Source organism: Schistocerca piceifrons, chromosome 1, assembly GCF_021461385.2.
Source record: "Schistocerca piceifrons isolate TAMUIC-IGC-003096 chromosome 1, iqSchPice1.1, whole genome shotgun sequence".
NCBI lineage: Eukaryota > Metazoa > Arthropoda > Insecta > Orthoptera > Acrididae > Schistocerca > Schistocerca piceifrons.
Window position 1 is genome coordinate 185582317 of NC_060138.1, and position 7322 is coordinate 185589638.

Sequence of the window (7322 nt, forward strand, 5' to 3'; positions counted from 1 at the left end):
GCACATGCAGTGGAGTTGCTGCTCGATGTTCTTAGAGAAGGGTTGAATCGTGTCAAAGACGGTCACGAACGTCGCCCTGTTGTTCGCTGCAATGTGAACCTTCGTTTTCGACAGCGTAATGTGTGGGAATCAATGCCCCAAGGAAAGAGGTGATTTCATTGATGCTCTTTACGCCACAACCTGAGGCCTTTTCGTGTCGATTCTGAACGGCAGTGAGTCTGAAATGTCTTCCTCGTGTAAGATGTCGTAGTCTCCTGACCTTCATTGCTTACATATTCCGCCCTCACAATCATATTCTGCACATGAAGACGCTTCATTCGAACCGAAACTCGATAAGATAAAGTCAACGTTGTATGAATTCATGTAAACGATATGCAAATAACAAGTAAGCGCACCGGGGTTGAAATACTCGAGGCTGGCGTACACACATACATTCCAGACACGACGGTCACAGGAGCTTTTAGTTCGGGAGAGAAACCACACAACGGGACGCCGGTCCCTTCAGAGGACGACCCAGGCTATCTATGTCGGCCAGTGACCGCCCATGGAACAGACAGCGTGTGCCCCCGTGTTTGGCTTAAAAGCAAATTCCGCTACATTGTGTGGGAGCGTCCAGCCTATGCATTCTTTAGCACGCAGTTTCACAGATTTTCACAGGGAGACAGCAAACGCCAAACGCCAATGCTACGGATTTCTGGATTGGTCGCCTTGAACGAAACGTCATTCTCCCGTTTTAGAAGCGCAATTCTGATTGGCAGACGATATTTCTGACGCCTTGAGCTGAAGGAGTAATGGAAGAGACCGAAAGATATACCCCTTCACATCTGGCATGGAGAGGGGCCATTCCGTTGTCGCTCTTGGAGCAAGAACACGTAACGAGAGCGTGCACGCTCGTATGTGTACTCAAAGAGCGAGGAACAAGTCTCTCCTCAGTACTTCACTGGGAGAGCACCTCTGTCGAGAGTGAATCGAAGTGCGACTCTATATTGAGTCCTTGCGGTTAAGCGTTGTTCACTGTGTTGGCCGACACACTTATTGTGCAGTGTGAACGGACAGAGTTAAACGCCTGCGAGCGAATTTTTGAGTGGCATCATGGTGGACTGGTTATCTGACCGGTGTACCACGCCAATAGCTAGACTAGGGGCGAATAGGAGTCCTTGACTTCATCAGGGCGCAGGGCGAGTTTGATTGGCGGAGGTCAATCCAGATAGAACGAGATTTATCTTATTTGTCAGCAGCGAGCGACGCAGACAGCAGTCATCGCAGCTTACGGTATTGTGCACTACAGCTCTTGCGAGCCCCATATTTCCTCCACAACAGAACACTTCACTGCAGTTCACACGCGACAGCCTCGACCATACCTAGCAACATTCTAACGGATAATTATTCAAGTTGAGTAGGTGCAGCTCTCAGCCAATCTGCCAAGTCAATAACAATCTTAAACCTTGTATAGAAATTTCATTAGCAAATCCTATCCTTGAGAGGTAACTTCACATTCTTAAAAGAACCAGGATATAACTTGTTCAGTTCATAACTAAAAGTGCCATTGTGATTTCTCAGAATTTTTGCAAAGTAAATAATAATTTTCGTTAGTTTCATGTTTTTCTTACACTAACTAGTAGAGTTGTGGCGATTCGTGAATGAGTCGTTCAATTGAACGACTCTAAACAAAGAGTCGTAAGAATCGAATCGTGATACGGACGAATCGTCGTTCAAAAGAATCGTAAGAATGATTGCGTGTTTCCGAGTCGTCACGATTCCAAGTTCCAACGATTCATCGATTCTTAGTACGCTATGCTTCGAAGGCAACTTCCGAATCGTGCCGAATGATTACGACCGCCAGGTGGCAGTCAAGTGGAGGATGCGTGTGAACAAAGGAAGCTCGGAACGAACAAACGAAGTTCGTGGGCCGTAATATTACTCGTGAAAACCAAGCTGACATTTGGCGGTGGCTGACGGGAACGAGCGTAAAGGCATTTCCCATTTACTATCCCTATATAGTGCACATGGGCGGATTCATATCATCCTACGTTTTTCTGTGCTCTTTCCAATTCCACAGCACCTTATATTTCACAATAAAGCAACTGTCAGCCCTCACACACTGCAAATGTAGCTTAACTTTTTGTTTCGTCGAAATACAAAGCACAGGTATTTTGCTTTTAATTTGTCTGAGAACTTGCTTCTGCCACTATTATTTATGTGAGAAGACGACATACTTCTAAAGTGTAGGATACAATCGTATACAGGACATTACTTCACTGCTAATTTGCTAATTCTGTTAGTTCCACCAGTACCGCCACTAAATGGCTGTCGCACTAGACCAATATTACAGAGCGAATGTAAGCTCTCTAACCAATACCTTTCTTGACGGATCGCCGTGTCATACCATCTTTAAAATTCTAATTTTCGAATGTTACCGTGTTCAGATTCATATTAAATGTTAGTGAAGTAACGTCGCGGTATACGATTGAATCCTATTGTTTAGAAGTATGTCGTCTTCTTACGTAAATAGCAGTGACAGCGGCAAGTTCTCATACAAATTAAAAGCAAAATACCTATGCTTTGTATTTAGAAGAAATGAAAGTTAAGCTAAATTTGCTGTGTGGGAGGGCTGTTAGCTGCGTTATGAATTACAAGGGTCATGTGGACTTGGAAAGACATTTAGCACAGGAAAACTTAGGATGATATGAGGCAAACCACGTCTGCCTCACTGCTAGATTATGTTACTATAAAACAGAGGTCTGTAGTTAAATACGTTCAAGCCACACAACCAAACTGGCATACCACGTAATTTTGCACCATCTTCCGCACAAATCGACTCCTCTTTTCTGGCATACTGAAATAAAACAATAGATGCAATCAAATCAAACGTGACCTTTCAACAATTAAGGCATTACACGTATAAATCGAGAATCACACTTGCAACATCATTTGCATGTTTACTCATAAATAAACTATTTGTGGCATATCTCATCATCACACATTTCGATTCTAACCCCATTGACAATTTTAGACATGTCCTGCCATCTGTGAGTAAGATGTCGAACTTTTTGCATTCCGTAAGAATCGTGCCATCGAAGACTAGAATGAATCATGAACGAATCGTAGTAATCGATTCGCAATGTGAGATTGAATCGTAGGAATCGAATCGGGAAAAAGAATCGTGTTGCCCAACTCTACGAACTAGCACTACTCCAGTACCCAAGTATCCTACTAGTTACGTAAGAAATTTTGTGAATTTTTGTGTCATTTCCTTACAGCGGACGACTCCAGAAGATATTTCTTGCTGAAAGTTTTTCAGTCATTTCTCTTTAGAACGTTAGGAGCGTCTGTATGACTTCTGTAGTAGTGTGGGGGTGGAAATTGCATCTTGCAGGAGCCACAGGTTAAAGGGTACATCTCAGATTAATCCGTTGCGCAGAATGACAGAATAGCAATCCCACGCCTACACTTGGCCAACAGTAATAAAAGGATGATTTTACTAACGCTCTTTACGCCACAATCTTAGGCCTTTTCGTGTCGGTTCCAAACGGTGGTGAGTCTGAAATGTCTTCCTCAGCCACCAATAATAAAATGATGATTTCATTGACGCTCTTCATGCCACAACCTGAGGCCTTTTCGTGTCGATTTTGAGCGGCGGTGAATCTGAAAAGACTTCCTCAGCCACCAATAATAAAAGGATGAGTTCTTTGACGCCCTTTGCGCTACAATCTGAGGCCTTTTCGTTTCCATCCTGAACAGCGGTGAGTCTGAACTGTCTTCCACGGCCAACAGTAATAAAAGGATGATTTCATTGACACTCTTTACGCCACAACCTGAGACCTTTTCGTGTTGATCCTGAGCAGCAGTGTACCTCAGTATATGAACCAGAAGTCATATCTTGCTCGTTTCTTGTTCTTCGTTCATGCATTCACAGAACTCTTGCCTTACTTTTCTCTGATTACATTGTGTTCTGGCGACTCTCCTCCATACTCACACATTCGTTGCTTCTAGCTCGTGTCCATCTTTTTAACCCACTGCCCAGATGCCATTCCACAGAGTAACAGATGCAGACAAGACATTTATCGGTGATCTTCCTTGGATGTATGGTTATTGGACTTCTCTCGTCTCCGAACGAACATTTAGCAAGGAATGTTCACTTTTTTAATTTCTGGAGTGCTTTTGTTGCATTCAAAGTTTATTTCTAAATAAAGAAATTGTTACACTAGTTCAGTTCTAAGTCTTTCGAATGCCATGTGTAGGTAGGTTGGTTTGGGGTGTAAAGGGACCAAACTACAGGGTCATCAGACCCTTTTTCCTCAGGCAACCAAATCTCAAGGTAAAACAATTCCTAAAAGGAGTCAGGCAAAGTAAACGAGCATAAAACTGACGGGGAACCACACTGAAAGAGAAAACAAGAGAAGCGAACCAAAAGGGGAAAACGTACGGTAAAAGGAAAAGTAGTGGATGATATTAAAATTATATAGCAGATGGCTGGGGCTGGCTGATTACAAGAATAAAAAAGGATGAACCAGCCACTCTGCAACACACTAAAATCTCCAGCCTAAAAGACAAGTGCGAGGTGAACACACATAGGGACAAGGCAAACAAAATGCAAAGAAAGAGTGAGGAAGAGGCAAAATGGAAAGAGGGTGGAGGCCTAACGACCTAATTTTTAATTAATACTGTTTAAGTACAGCTGCTGTAGCTTTCAGCGTTCTGTTCATATTCATTCGAGACTCTGTGAATTAAGTAATATTATCAGCGCCCATTAATTGCGTGAGGCGCTTAGAGGGGAGATGGGGGTAAGCCGAATGTCACTCAATCTCACGTGGGGGAGAGGGGGTCTTGGCAAATATCACGTAATTTTTTTCCGATTCAACCTTTGCATGCCTTCATCAGCATGTCCTATGACCTCTACTGCCCGACTGTATGTGGTGATCCAGGAAAGAGATGCTGCAGCACATGCAGTACCTACTTTTCATCCGTCACAAGCTGCACCAGCACGCAAAGGGTGACCCTTACGGATTTTGCACACGTCTAGGTACTGAGCTTCTGTGTGCAGGCGACAACGATTTTGAGTAGCTAAATCAGAGCGAGGTTGAAGGAGTAGATGGTTTTACTGGAATTCACTTGGTGGTGTTGGTTCCAGTCGTCGACTTTGTGACCACACACGAGTCCCAATGGACTGAATTAGAAAGAATATTCTTTCGCGAATTTTAATATTTCCTTTTACTTAAGTATTTTATTGTTCGATTTTCACGTGGGATTAGGTGGTGGGAGGGGGTAGAGCCAAATCTCACATCTCACGAAGAAGGGAGAGGGAGTTGAAAAAAAAAATGCCAAAATCGTCTCACATAATTAATGGACGCCCCCTAATGTACTGTAATCTGTTTTACTTCTCTTTTAAGATGCTAAACCATTTCATCAGTAACCACAATGTACAAGTAGAGCGAAAGGGAACAGCTCTGATTCGTGTTTTTTTATTTTATCTCTTCTTCCATTACTACCTGTTTTAGTACACTTTTTCTTATTCTGCTCCAGATCATTCACTGTATAGATTCGAACACCATTTACCAAACTACCTTGTAAAAGACCTTTTCCAAAGCAATAAATGTTATCCTTGTTTACATCCATTCTTCTCTTCTGTAGCACCAGTAAACTTGAAACTATTCCCAAATTCCCTTGCCTGTCCTAAAATCGAACTCATTGTCTTTTAGGCAAAATTAATCAACTTTTTTCTCTTGCTTAATGTGGCAGAAATAGAACTATTAGTTCATGAAACAACACGTTTCCCCAAAGTACTGGCCACTTATTTGAGTCTCAGATATGCATTTTTATACCAAACTTAATAATTGCAAGAACATTCATTACGATATTAACTATTCATAAATTTCACTGTTCATTATAATTTGTACAAAAAGATTTTTTTGCCCAAACACTTGTCTACAGTTCACTGCTCTCTTTCCCAAAATAAGGTATTCTCAGTTTTCTAACTGTGACCGATTTTTAATAACAAACCTCAAGTAAAAAAGAAAAGCAGTATGAAGGTATCAATGTGCCTTCTTGTTCAAAGCGGTGCTCGAGGATTGTAAAGTGTCTGTCCGTGGGAAGACTGAACAAAGAAGCATTTCGACAGACATTGTCACCCGAGAAATTCGTAAGATCTCTAATACACATCTACATTAATACTCTGCAAACCACTGTGATGTGCATGGCAGACGCTACTTCCCATTATACCACAAATATTGTGGTTTCTTCGCATTTATTCAAATTGTGACTCATTGTATTGCAGTGTTTATAATATTCTGCGTTTTGTGGCGAAGTGCATTATTTTCCATAGTTGATTACTTCTTGCTAGTAGCATTCTGTACGTAGGCTGCGTCACTACGGACAAACAGCGACACTCTCACAACGAAAATGTTTACTACAAAGAGATCTACAATTTTAAATTCTCCACATGGCATCAACTTTTAGTCATACACGAAATATTACATGGTTTAATTTATAGTGAGAAAAGTGTGTCAGGACGAACTAATGAGCACATTGACGTAGCTACTTAGACTATATATGCCTTTATTACTTAGCAAGTAGATGAAAAGCAACTTCAGGTTGCGAAGGTAGGTCGTTAAAGTCACCAGCTGATATTGATTAATGTGTGTTTAAATGGGGCTCCTGCTACTATTTCCACAGCATTGTCCAGAGCAAGTGCTAATGTTCGACACGAGACAACATGCGTTTACATAAGTGAAACCACGGCACAGAGTAAGAGCTTCGAGAACTACGGAACGGGGACCGATGATCGTAGCAGTCTGGTCCCTTTAATCCCACAAACCAACCAACCAACTACGGAACGAAGAATGGCAGCGAACTACGAGAATAGCCTAAGCACAAATACTCGTATACACTTCCCTACCAATGCGTTGTTGGTACGTCTGCCGGTGTACATTTAGCTGAACAACCAGCAATGTGCTATTGCGAGATCTGCTAAAACCGAGCTGTTATTTGACGACTCGAACAACGTCTTTATTATCAGAGCTGAAGTACTAAGCACAGAGATTTATATAAATATGAAATCTCTTCATAATTGTGTCTTATTTATCATTTGGGTGAAATGGTAATAGTTGGTAAATTATTTATTTGATTTCATTGGACTATTACTAGCGCTAGCTATAAGAGACCTTCTCAGATGCAAGCAAAAAAGGGAAAAAAAAGAAACCTAAAAGCTTGGCACCTTTCTGAGTGAATGTGTAATCGCGAGCAGAAGTCCGTTGTTCGGACTTTGTGCATAAACATTGAAATCAACAAATGTTCAAAAAGAAATTTATTCGGTCTGCGACGAG